This window comes from Haematobia irritans, chromosome 4 (genome assembly GCF_050003625.1).
Source record: "Haematobia irritans isolate KBUSLIRL chromosome 4, ASM5000362v1, whole genome shotgun sequence".
Taxonomy (NCBI): domain Eukaryota; kingdom Metazoa; phylum Arthropoda; class Insecta; order Diptera; family Muscidae; genus Haematobia; species Haematobia irritans.
The window spans coordinates 73,764,157-73,778,289 of NC_134400.1; the positions used below are offsets into that span (position 1 = coordinate 73,764,157).

Below are 14,133 nucleotides of genomic sequence, written 5' to 3' on the forward strand. Positions count from 1 at the left end.
ATTAGCCGTGTTTTATAAAACATTTCATAAAAAATTTTTCTGAGTTGAAAAGGGAAAATTTATTTTCATTTTTTTTTTTCACACAGCCGAATTAAGCAAAAATTACGATATAGTACATTACATATATAAGAAGACCAAAAGATAAAATTCTTGTTTAGGGTTACTTACATTTATCATCCATTGAATCACTGCATCCATGGGCCCATCGTTGCTTTGATTGATGATTATTTTGTTTGCTATAATTTAAGGGTTAAAATTTTTATAATACTTAAACTTTGATTACTATTTGCCAATTTTATTTAAGACGAAGAGTCAGCTTGTTACTTGTTTCCACAAAATGACACGTGATAATGAATTTCTTTCCTCTAAAAACGGTCCACTTTGCCATTCAGAGTTATCCGTTAACAAAAACAAATTTTTCAATGACCCATAGGCAATAAAATCATTGAAGTGAGAATGAAAGAACAATCATAACGAAAGTCAAGTTAACATTAACTGAGAGTTGAGCGAATTATTATAAGCCCATTCATGTTATAAACATTAGACATAGCCGGTAATAATGCAATTCTGCGAACTAGAAATTACAGTGAACTACAAGAGTATATATACACTACCAAATGTGAAAAAAATTTGACAATTACCCACCACAAAACAGATAAGGTGATGTCTGTTCTTCAGACGAACCCTTAGCTGGAAAAAGGGAAGTTGGCATGTTCATTCTATAAAGGATATTTTTGTAAATCTTTTGCGTGGTATACACCAAGAAGTTTATCCTTGTCATCAGTCACTTCGTAATAACAATTACCCGTTTTACGTCTAATTATGGCCTTTTGGAATGTCGGGGATAATTTCGCACTAAACTTTTTAGAAGCATTACTTTGGGAAAAGTTCCTAGCCAACACAGTTTCATCCTTGGAAAACTGGACAGACCTACTTCTTAGATTGTACCGCTTAGCATTGTCCTTATACGAATCTGTCATGTTTTCTTTTCAGTTGATGAGCCTCATCAACTGAAGGTATTCGGGATATTTTATGTGGGTATCATCACTCATTAAACCCAAACTTCGCAGTAGCTGGTAGTCTTTACCATTCAGAATCATCTCCTGACCAAACACTAAGCTATATGGGGAAAATCCGGTAGTGCGGTGTACGGTGGATCGAAGTGATGAGCAGATTTCTGGGAGATACTGGTCCCATTGCGTATGATCGCTGCCGATATAGGCTCGAATAGCGGCCAAGACTGAGCGTTTAACTCGTTCGGACAAGTTCGCTTGGGGTGAGTATATCGCTGTGCATACGTGGCTAATGCCGAATTTCGTTAAAAATGACTCAAACAAGTTGGATTTAAACTGGCTACCGTTATCAGTCAGGATAGTTTATGGTACGCCAAATGTGTAAAATATATTGTTTTGGAGATAATCGCAAACTAATTTCGACGTAAACCTTTTGAGCGGTTGTACAAACATAAATTTCGTCAAATGATCAACTATTATCAGAAGTCCAATATTCCCTTTCTTTGTGCGCGGAAAGGGGCCAATTAAATCCATGAAGAGTTTTTGGAACGGTCGTTCAGATTTCATTGGTCTGCCCATTGGTGGTCTTAGGATAATATTGGGACTCTTTGTACAACGACATATCTCACATTTGGATACATAATCTCTAATGTCAGTTGTCATTTTGGGCCAAAATAGAAATCTTTTTAATTTATCCATAGTTTTTGTCATGCCACAATGGGCTGATGTGCGCGGTATAAAACTTCAGGAATTAGAGGTCTGGGAACCCAAAGTCTCCAATTGTCTTCCTGATCATTTTCATTATGAGAAAACTGAACTCTTTTATAAAGCAGATTGTCCAAGATTTTTAAATCTGGGAATCTAGATTGATTTAAAACCACTTTAGACGTAAGTCCCTCATAGTCTCCGGAATGAAAATGACTAGACGTCAAGTCAATAATAGGACCATCATCGTCAAGAGCACTACTGTCCCCAGCAGGAATACGTGAAAGTGAGTCCGCGACGACGTTCTCCGGGCCTTTTCTATGTTGTATGGTGAACGAATAACCCTGCAACTTGAGTGCCCACCTTGCAAGTCTTCCTGAGAGATCTCGTTGTCTCATGAGCCATTGAAGGCTGGCGTGATCTGTGATTACACAAAATTCCTGGCCTTCAATGTACGCACGAAACTTCTTAATCCCCTGGACGACTGCAAGGCATTCTAATTCAGTTACGGAGTAATTTCGTTGTGACTTCGTAAGCTTCGACGACATAAATGCGATTGGAAGTTCGATTCCATCGTCATTTTCTTGGGCAAGGACGCAACCCAACCCATACAGACTAGCGTCACACTGAAGAATGAATCTCTTAGAAAAGTTAGGTGTCATCAATATTGGAGCGGAAGTTAACATCGACTTCAACTGTTCAAATGAACGCTGAGCGTCGTCATTCCAACTGTATGATTTGTTCCCCTTAAGGAGTTCAGTGAGGGGGAAGGAGACAGATGCGAAGTTACTGATGAACCTCCTGTACCAACCTGCGAGTCCTAAAAAACTCCTTAGCTGCTTCACAGAGGAAGGTACAGGAAAGTTCACAATCGCCGAATTTTTTTCAGGATCAGTTCTGATCTCCCCCTGTCCCACTACGAAACCTAAATATTTAATTTCTTTCATGCAAAAGTTTGATCTCGCTATATTAATAGTTAGTCCAGCTTTTCTTAGACATAGGGCCACCTCCTCCAAGAGAATCATATGGGAGTCAAAATCCTCCGAAAGAACGAGTAAGTCGTCTAAATAGACAAATACTCTAGCACGCAAATTGGCAGGAATCACGCGATCCATAAGACGACAGAGAGTTTGCGGAGCATTACACAATCCGAATGGCATTACTGTGTATTGGTACAGTGGCCGATTCGGAATTGTGAATGCCGTAATTTGCCGCGATTTCTCGTCTAATGGTATCTGCCAAAATGCGTGTTTCATGTCCGGTAATATATGTGGCAGGTGGTAATCGGCTCAGTATCCCATCGATATGTGGTAATGGGTAAGCGTCCTTCAGGGTATGTTTATTAATTTCCCTAGAGTCCAAACATAATCTGTTTTTGTTACCCCGCCGGACTAACACGCAATTACTACTCCATGGGCTTGATGATTCCTCTATCACCCCAAGTGATAACATATGATCCACCTCGGCGAACATCTGCTTTTCTACGGCAGGTGAAACAGACCAGTGCCTTTGCTTGACAGATTTTGTATCTCCTACATCAATTGTATGGCATATAAGGTCTGTTTTCCCCAGGCCGTCTCTTCCGTATGAAGGAAACATATTAATCACTCTATCTAATCTAATACGCTGTGTGGCAGATATATCATGCATTTTGGGAGGCGTTTTGGTGTCCTACTTTCCAACATCTAATTCAGCTACCTTGTCCGTTCTTTAGCAAGGTTTTGAAAAGACCGAAATCTCGCCAAAAGTCGGAACCTAAATAGACGTCTTGCTTAAGCGATGGTATTACAAAGAATTCCACATTCTTTGTTTTACCTCCATAAGTAATCATTGTAGTAAATTTACCAACAACTTCATTCGGAGTGCCGTCCGCAGTGCCAATACAACCTCTACATTTCTTCACTACTCTATTCTCCAAAATATCCCTAGCTGCGCTGTGTCCAAAACAACTCACGTTGTCTCCCGAATCCAAAAGAGCAAAATAAAATTTATCAAATATCTCAATATCTATATACATTCTCCGGTCATCGCCTAAAATGATGGCCGAAATCAATTTATTCCTAGTATTAATTACATTCTTCCAAAACCTTCGAAGTCTTATAGTCGATCGTTTTGGCTTCAACTTAGAAGAATGACTATTACTATCAGAAAATATTCTCTTACGTGTTTCCATGTAAGCACGAAGTCTGTCATGGTAAGGTATCAAAGTTCTTAATAGCGGATTACGCACTTGAATATCAGATTTCATTAAAGACATTTCTGGGACAAAATTGTTGGTTTGTGTCCCTATAGATTTCTGTTCGGATGCGACGTATTCGTTGCCGCATCCTTCTTCGAGTTTCCCGAACTATTACAATTCTTACAATGGGGTTTGAATGTTTCTTTTGCTCCGCATCCATAGCAAAATATTTTCCGCGGTTCAAGGCAATCGTCATATCGGTGACCCTTTGAGTCACAATTCCAGCAACAAATTCTTATGTTACTGCGATGGATCTCATCCACCATACCACCCTTGGAGGAATCTTCCTCATCGAAATCAAAAATTGCGGAAATGTTCGGTTTAACTGGTCGGATACGATCGGAAAAGAAGGCTTCATGTTTGCGAACTTCTTCACGTAAACGAACCAAAGAATTTATGCCTAAATGCAAAAGCTCATATCTCAGAGTCGGTTTGGAGTTCCTAAGCAAAAATGTGCACTAAATCTGATTCACTTATAGCCGAAGAGAGTTTCTCAGCAATATCTTCTATGGCTGTCTGATAATCTTCAAAGGATTCGTTATCTCTTTGACGACGTTTTCTAATTCTCTCCCATATATCTAAATCAGATAAGTCCTCATCAAATTTCTGACGCAGCTCAGAGCAGAAAAGATTCCAATCAAAACGTGGATGTCTCTTATGAAACTTCCAGAACCATTTGTCCGCTCGGCCTAATAAAAGTACATGTAAGTTAGCACATAGGATATCAAAATTTCCTTCTAGAATTTGTTTCGTGAGCGATTCCACTCTATAGATAAACTCGTCAGTACTCATACCCTCTCTCGAGCCATCAAATTTTATATGCCAACCTTGTATCAAAGCGCTAATTTTGTCCGGTTGGATTGAGTTCGACGATCTATTACTCAAATTTGACTGCTGTCTATTAGAATTTGAATGACTAGTCCGGTTGTATGAAGGAGGGGGCCTACTTTTATCAAATTCTGGCATAACTCTAGGCCATTCGAAATCAGAAATATTCAATCCCCTAGTGGTTTCATTAATATCCAAATTACGAAGATGTAGTCGTACCTGTTGCTCGATCTGACTACTCAAGACTGATGTAATATTTGTCAATGCCTTTTGTTGTTCCTGTTGTATTACACTTAAAATGTCGCTATGATTCAAATTTATTCTACCAGAGCATTGGGTATTACCATCAAAATTCACGTTATTAATAGGCGCAACCTCTTGGCCGGGTGCATTCGAATCTCGTTCAGCCTTGTCAAATGAATTCATAACCGAAGCCATAAGTCTAGTTACTGGTCGAGAAATATTTCTCTTTCCCTTATTAAACGGTTGTTTAGGTTTCGCCCCTGTTTGTTGGTCTTTACTTTTACTCAGAGTTTCGTTTGAGATATTATTAGTACTATTCGCTGGAGAAAGAAAATTTATGATATTTTCCCCCGATTCATCGGGAAGATACATTTGAGAATATTCACACGATACATTACAAGTCGGGCAATATGTAGAGTCTTTAAACCAAGCACGGGTGCATGATCTATGAAATGTATGTTTGCAAGGTGTCACTGCAAGAGGACGATCATTTCCTAAAACTTTTTTACAGATAGTGCAAATAGCAGCTGCGCCACTATTTGGGTTAGATAAATTTTCGTTGCTATGTCTTTCAATTGTACATTTCAATTGTACATTAATCAAGGATTGACTTCATAAACACTGAACTCAAATTATGTGCATTGGATAATTCTAAGTAAGGTCTTCAGACGGCGTACACTATTGAAACTAAAGAAGAATAAAATTTGGATGTAAATGTTAAACCAAGCTCAATGTATCTCCACATTTTTGATAAATCCAGTCAGTATAGAATGAAAGATGAGTTAAACATTTGAGGGAAATACGTAATCTCAATTCCGCTTTAGTGTATCTACATGTTTCATAAAGCAACTTTTCGGGTCAACCAGTCCGAAAACGAACTGCAATTGCTAAATCCATCAAAGAGCGCAAAAGATACTAAGTATACACGCCTCAAAACGTAACGAAATTACTACTACAAAACTGAATAATAATAACAAGGATTGTGAAGCAGTAGAGTCAACACAATGTTATAATAGGAATCCCAATAACGTCAATATTCCTCAAAAGAATCTTTTTAGATATTTCTAGATTTTCTCATTTATCTGACGAATTGGGCCCCACGTTGGGCGCCATTTTATGTGGTGGTTTATGGAATTTTGGGCAACGAATTAGTTGGAAAATTCTACGTAGGTTACGTGCACCTCTAGCTTCGCACTAGCCAGCTCGCCGAAATGGTATGGGTCTTCCTACAAAATGCCGTCAAGTGCTTCGACTTGTCGTCCAGGCTAGTCTGCCAAAAGGCGTCTTTTAAATCCAATTTAGATATTAAATTCGCCTTTGGCAACCGTGCGAATATCCCCTCTATATTTGGTAAAGGATATGCATCCTTTTTCGTAACAGAATTCAATTTGCGTGCATCGAGGCACAACCAAACTTTGTTGGGTTTTACCACCAACCTCATTGGAGAACTCTAAGACGAAGTTGATGGTTCAATAACTCCCAACTTTAACATCCGGTCCACCTCAGAAAAATCAACTTTTCGACCGCAGGGGAAACAGGATAAAATCGCTCTTTTATGAGAAAGGCGTCACCAACATCGATCGTATGTTTGATGACGCTCGTCCTGTCCAAACCCTGGGTTTCAAAGTTGGGAAAAAGTTCAACAATCGATTTCAAATGTTTGGTTCGTTGATCGGAAAGGGGAAAACGATCTGAGTGCTCTATTTGAATGTCCTTCTTGCATTCCTGGCTTTCATTTGAAAAACATGAAATATCTTGAGAAATCCCATCGGAAGCTAATATGTCAACAGAATTCAATAGATCCGGAAAAAGTCCAAAGGATCTCCAAAAATCGATTCCTAGAATCACTCTTTGTGATATGGATGGTATAATGAATAATTTGAATACTTTGAAAGAAATGAGGACATAAATCCATCCCACAACTTTCAACGAAGTTCCATCCGCTGTCGTTACATGGGATTTACATCTCACAAAATCGAGATAACTGAACAAATCCTTGGTAGCTAAATCGCTCCCAATACAACTGACATTTGCTCCGGTGTCTAGTAGACCATACTCCTGAAATTCTAAAAATGACACCTTTCCATAAAACCGTAAATCTTTCGGATTTGAGATAATCGTAGACACAAGAAGACTTTTACAAACTGTACGATTCTTGAAAAACATTCTCATACGCCGAGTAGATCGTTTAGGCCTTTTGTGAGTTGTGATGGAAGACATATTAAATATTTCATCTCTCTTCTTCATGTATAATTCGTATCGCTTGTGGTATGGCAATTTCGGAAAAATTATACGGGAATTTTCAACCACATTATTTAAAAGATTATCACTAGATCTTGTCAATATTTTGATGGGGATTTCATGGAAATTGTTTCCCGGTTTACGAAAATCAGTTCTTGTCACATCCATGTATTTTTCGGTCGAAAACTTGCCCGATTGGTCCTTGTCAGAATCTGTTAAATTTGAGGATCCAAAGGTCTGGAGTTTTTTGGTGGATTTTGTTTCATAGCCTTACAATCCACACAATTAGGCTTATAAACATTTTTTGTCCCACATCCATAGCAAAAGATTGCCCTATCTTCAAGGCAGTCTTGCCAGTGGTGGCCAATGTCGTCACAATTCCAACATTTCGAATTTGGTTGAGTCCGATTTAAAGCGTCTACACTATGAGGTATTTCATCAAAATCGTCCACCCCAGTCTCAGCATCAATATCAGCCATATGCCTGCGAGGTATAGTATGCAAATTTGTTTGACGAGTCATTAAGTTCTTTCGAACATATTCGTCATTTAAAAATTTTTCTCTCGTCTGGACCAATTGTCGAAGGTGAGAAACAGAATGGATTTGTACGAACAAGAGGTCTTGTCGTACCTCAGGAAGAAGATTCCTCGTATGATTTCAATTAGTTCACTTTCCGGAACTGGAGATTGAAGTCGAACCATTATAGCCAGTATTGCATCAAGGAAAGAATCGAATAATTCGGTTTTTGCTTACGCCCTCTGATTTCCTCCTTTATATAAAAAGGAGTATTAAATTCCTTGTATTGCCCACGAATCGCTTCGCAAAAGTCATTCCAAGTTATTGAAGGCGTTTTCTTAAGGTACCGCCAGTACCACTCTTTTGCTTTGCCTGCAAGCAACGTATTTAAATTTCTAATTATGGACGAGAAATCGCCATTAAAATTATCATTCCTTAACGATCGAATTCTATACAAAAATTCTTCAACATTCAAACCAGACGATACCCATCAAATGTTACGTTCCATCTTTGGATAATTGATGTGATCTTATCAGAGGGTAAGCTTGAGGAAGTTGATCAATTGTTAGGAAAAAAATTGATCATATTCGAGTTATGCGATGATGAATTATTTGGGGGAGGATTGTCTCCATTTGGAACATTAATATTCAAAACATCGCTTCTCTCCTGTTGCGGTGGCAGAGATAAATTAATATTTGGCATCTGTGAAACATGTGGATTATTACACCCTCAAAAAAATCGCTTTTCTAACATATGTTCCAAACATATTTTGCAGGAAGCACATATATAATTGGATATTGCCGAAACATTATTATGTTTGTTTTATGTGAACATATTATATGTTTGGAAGCATTTTGAGCCCAAAAATATTATATGCTTGGAAGAATTTTCTCCCCAAGAAGATTGTGCTCATTCCCTCACATAATTTTCACTTCCACGAAATTTTTAGTTCTTGGCACCTTTTTCTGTAATATAAATAATGTTGGAGACATTATTCAATTTTATAATTTTTTTTTAAATTTTACCTTTCGCCTGGACGGAGAATCGAACCGGGAACCATGCAATTTGTAAGCCAACACACTACCACAGGGCTACGTAGCTATTATAGTCACCAATAGACAATTATCGTTATAAGTTACATTTATATAGCATCCCAGCAAAAAAAACGTCGCCAGAAAAGTAGTGAAAATTTTCTTTTTGGATGGTGCAAAATTGGCGCAGAAGCGATGATTTTAACATGGGCTTCTCGTAGGATGGAAGTCCTCCATTTCAACTGCCGTTACACTGAATTTGCATCACTTCTTAAGGTGTGATGCGCATCCAGTGATTTGGATGTGAATAAAGAAATTTTGTGATATTTTGACAAATAAATAATTTTTACAATTTTTGTATGATTTTTAACGCATTATAACGCTTGTCTAGAACGTTTGACATCAAATATTTTTAAAAATTCGCAATTTTTCTAGAAAGGATTTAGTATTTTTTTCGGCAAAATTGAAATAATATGCACTATTTTATTAATTTTTAATCTGTTTCTAACCCATTTGAAACAATAAAATTTTAAATTTCCCATTAAAAATATGAAAAAATCGAGTTATAAAAAAGTGACTCAAATGAACTTCCTGTGCAGTTAAAATAAAGAACATCTTTGGGAGGACATTTTTGGAAGTGCTTTCAAAGTTGTGCCTTAAGAAGAACTTCCAAATTTTTTTGCTGGCATAGTTTGCAGCGCCCACCAGCCCATGCAAACATAACATTATTTAACATTATATTATTAGCATACGTTCCGATTTCTTTTAACGAACCAAGAAAAAAAATTGTGCCCATAATGCCAAAATGATAAACAAAACACATGTCCACACATGCATAAAATGCTGCTCTCAAGACGAAAACACACGCTGTTTCTTTTTCAAATGTCCATTCTCTTTGTTCCGAATGTCTATTCTCTTTACTCCGAATACTCATTCTAATATTTAAATTAAATAATATTTAGACTTAAGCATATCAAATTTTTGGCCTTATAAAACAGTTTTCCGAAACAACATACAAGCGGTTTCACAGAAATTGCTCTCTTTTCATTCTCTCGCTGTGTTATGTTGATATCTTTCGTCAACCCTTCCAGTTTCCATCTCTATTTCTTTCTCTATACTCTCTCTCTCTCTCTGTCGCTCTCTGAATAAAATATCACAACATATATATGTTTACTCGAAATTTGTAAATTTATATATGTTCACATTCACACATATTATTTTTATAAAACATTCATGCCCCAAACATAATATATTCTAACATATTAACATATGTGCCCCAAACATTTAGCGTTAGTTTAGGAACATTACATGTTTGCACTTAAATATATCGTGTTTAAAAATTGTGCCCGAAACACATTTTGTTTATATCGGAACATATGAAAAACATATTTTTCTAACAGTGTAGTTGTCACTGGTCGGGGAACTAAATTTAAATTTTGTATTAGACGACTTAAATTCGCCTCAATCATCCGATTAATTTCGCCATAATCAACAGCTAGACTAACAGGGTTAGCAGCCGATGCGTTGGGAGAGAAATATTGGTTCGTATTTGATTGTTGACCAGAATGGCCAGGGGTGTTTGGAAAACCTGTGCTTTGATTGAAATTTGGATTTTGAGGGTCCTGAAATAATATCCGACTCGTACTCTGAGTTTGATAATGTTTCTGGACAGCCCCTCTACCTCTTCCTCTACTACTCCCCTTATTACCACATTTCTTAACTCATTGATCTGGCATGCCTTTTTGCATACTGGACATTCCGAATTATCCCATAAATGATTCTCAATACATTCCCTGTAGAAAGGATGAGCGCATTGATTAATTAAGAGGCATTCCTGGCCTACCGTCAGTTCACCTCACAAATTGAACATGTCGGCGGTTCCAAGCACATCGGTGTTCAGCTAGTAGTAGCAGAAGGTGCCTCATGTGTCGGTGTCCGTTCCATATCGAAAAACAATCAAAATATGAGTTTCCAAAATCTAATATCAAGAAAAATAATTTCGTGACACAAATCGGAAAATTGGAAAGCTAAGAAAATTTTAGGAAATTGAAAGATTAACTTTCATTGAAATAATGCTTTCTAACAGAAAATGCAGGTAAAACATGGAATTATTCTTTCGGTTATATGCGATAAATACAGGAATACAAACTGGTCTATGGGGTACCATTATATCCTCGAAATATCATCTAGAAGGCAAACCAGCATACCTTTTCATACCACTCAAAAATCATATCTCCACATAACACTGGTCATCAAATTGCACCAAGCTAAATCGACGATATCGTATATATTATATGGGTACTGATAACTAAGCCTTAAATTGTTGAAACTCCCAAGATAGCAAGTACTAGCAAAGAAATAGAAATATTCAATTCATTCGTTAACCTTATTAGAATGTAGTCAGTTGAAACGCGGTTAACAATTTCGAATTTTATACTCAAAATGATAAAGGTCCAGCAGTTTACTGAAAACTATTCAATAGTGAAACAAAATCTCTCTAAAAACTTTGCATAAAATATGAAATCTAATTAAAAAAAAAAACTAAGCTAGAGCCAAAAGGACAGCGTCCCTCGGGCCCCACATTCTGGGCGTCAAAATTATGTAATGTACACGACCAACAAATGGTCAGATTCAATTTCTAAAAACTTTCGAAGCATCATTAAGTTTAGTAGGAAAAAAGACTGCGGGAGCCTTTTCTCTGCTAGCTGCAATCGGGTGGGGGGTTCGTGTCTTCCTCCGCCTAAACTACATTTCCATCACATTAATTATTATTATAGACTCCCTTTTTTAAACTATTGAAACTAACATGGGCCTTAGATCTAACGAAGAAAACATTAGATAAACTTATGAAAGATTGCATTTATATTAGAGAAAAAGAACCTAACCGGAAAATGGTATTTACCGCATAGATTTTATATAGTTCAAAATATATAGCAAATTATATTCAAACCCCTAATTAGTACCATATACGCTTTATACGTTCAAAATAGATACATATCTATCACATTTTAAAATGTAAATATTTTCTCAAACAGTAATTTCCTTATTCGACCTTGATCAAAACATTAGTTCCCTTAATGGGTTAATCATACAAAATATCTTAAATTGCGATCTTTGCTTTTACGCTTTTTGTTATTGTTGTTGTATCAACAATTTACTATCATTCATGATATTCATTAATGGAGAGAAAATAAGACATTACATGAGAGCAATATTGAAGTATAACACTTTTGGTGTACGCTGTTTATCAATGATTATTTTGTTTTTTGAATGAATATTGTTATACACATTTGTGCACACGGTTGCTGTTATTGTTCTAGTCGAGACAATAGTAAGACAAAAATGAAAACAAAAGCATGGGAATATTATTGCTTTCTTGTTATGCCATAGTCAATGAATATACACTCGAGAAAACTAATCAGTGCAAGAAACATATTTTTTCACCATTTTCGAAAAACAAAAATAATTTATAAGACTCACCAGTGTTTCGGGATCATGTAGAAGGCCTTCCAATGTCTCGATTCAGATGCTGTATGGTATAAATTTTTAGCCTATTTCTTGCATTAACAATGATACAGTTTGTATTGTTGCAATTTTTTTCCTTAATGCGACATTTTCCTTCGGGGTAGTAAGTTCAGGCAAATACAATATAATGAGATGAATTTTGGAAGAATTGAGGTTTTGATGAGAATTTAGTTTTGAATTTTCAATTTACAAATTATGCTGCAATCACATTTCACATGTACCATTATTGAAACCTCTTTTTAGCTGCTCTTAATACCTCATTTCTGGACACTTTTGTTGTTATGGAAAAATTTTGATTGTTGTGGAAAATATTTAGATGGTGTGTTGTCCTCAGATATTTGACTATATGGGGAGCTCTCTGGGAAAGATGTGGTAATCCATGTATGTTACCACAGCTCCAAATGAACAAATAGTCACTATATCTACGTTGTGTATCCCAATGGGTGTCAAATGTATTTTTACAAATCTCCAACAACAAAATCAAAGGCCAAAAATATTGTGTAAATTTAGTTGCCTGATGTTTTCTACTGGCGGGGCAGAATCCCTAGTAGCTTTAGGACAATAAAGAAACACTAACGGATATATATTTCTTTTTCAATGGTGCTTCTTGGGTTTCTGATGAAATCATAAAAATATGAATCTAACGCCCTTTCCTTGGTAAAGGATGGCGTAAACCTTGAGGTGTTTCTCGAATCACCTCGCGTTTTATAAATCTCTGGCAAAATTTTCAATTTCACAAATTCCTGGTAAAACTAGAAACTTCTATGAAGAAATATATAGAAAAAAATCGGTATTGCGAAAAACCGATAAACCACATTGTATCGACGTACCTTGAAAATATTGGCAAAAATATTTTATTGACCGAAACTGCTTATAATTTCTTGTAGAAAAAATGTTTTAAATATTGATGATGGCACTTTAACATTTTGATATTTTTTTGCGATTTATGTGATGCGTATTCTTCCACGATCCAAGTAGAAAGGAAGTTCTAAGAATTTTCTATAGCTTGGTAAGCTAATGCCTGAATTGATTTTAGCGTGGAGAAGAAATGTCAAAATGGAAATGGTGTTGCCACTATTTTGGGATGTAAGAATAAAATTTCTTTAAGCCTGCAACCAATATTTCGGAAGATAGATATGTTGCCACGTTCTCAAACCCAAAAAACGCCAAAATGAAAATATATATTTTTGCAAAATTATCTTCTCATCAAAATTAGGCTGATTTCGGAAAAAACTAGATAAATTCATACAAGAATAATTAAATATATTTTTCCATCGATGGAATTTATGATATGCATGGGATATCAGAAATATACACAAGTAGTCATCCGTCTAATACAAGAGAAGAAATATTGTTATACGAAAAGTATAATTAGCGAAATAATTGAAAAAAAAACAGATCGATACTAGGGAGATTGCATTACACACTTGGCCATTGATTGATCACAACAACTGCCGTTGATTGCAAGAGTAGTATAACTAAAGACGCACATTACAACGATACACGCAAATGCTGTGGATCAAACCAAAGATTATAGAAGAGGAAGATGGGAGATTGGCTACTGAGCACATCAAACCATTTACCACATTAGTTTAATACTCCAACCAAACGCGTATACGACAAGGATTGACATAGCATTCAAATGCAAATAAAAAGAAATTAAGAGCACGAAATAAATTTCCATAAAGGGGAAAATGTAATTTTTTTTTGTTGTTGCCTAAAATTTAACATTGTTTCATTAAGAAAATTATATTTTTCATTTAAAAAATAGAAACTAAAAACAACTAAAAGAT

At 36.2% G+C, this 14,133-nt stretch overlaps 1 protein-coding gene and 1 long non-coding RNA gene across 5 annotated transcripts in view; one reads left to right on the forward strand and one right to left on the reverse strand.

Moving 5' to 3' along the window:
- The window catches only part of LOC142232660 (protein ABHD18), a gene marked incomplete in the record, with an annotated part of 369,540 nt that overhangs the window by 232,787 nt on the left and 122,620 nt on the right, over positions 1-14,133 (forward strand).
- Positions 169-13,358, reverse strand: LOC142232664 (uncharacterized). The gene is made up of 3 exons (XR_012721164.1): positions 13,171-13,358; positions 12,296-13,102; positions 169-236 (listed from the first exon to the last, which is right to left on the reverse strand). It is a non-coding gene; the product is annotated as an uncharacterized LOC142232664 (long non-coding RNA).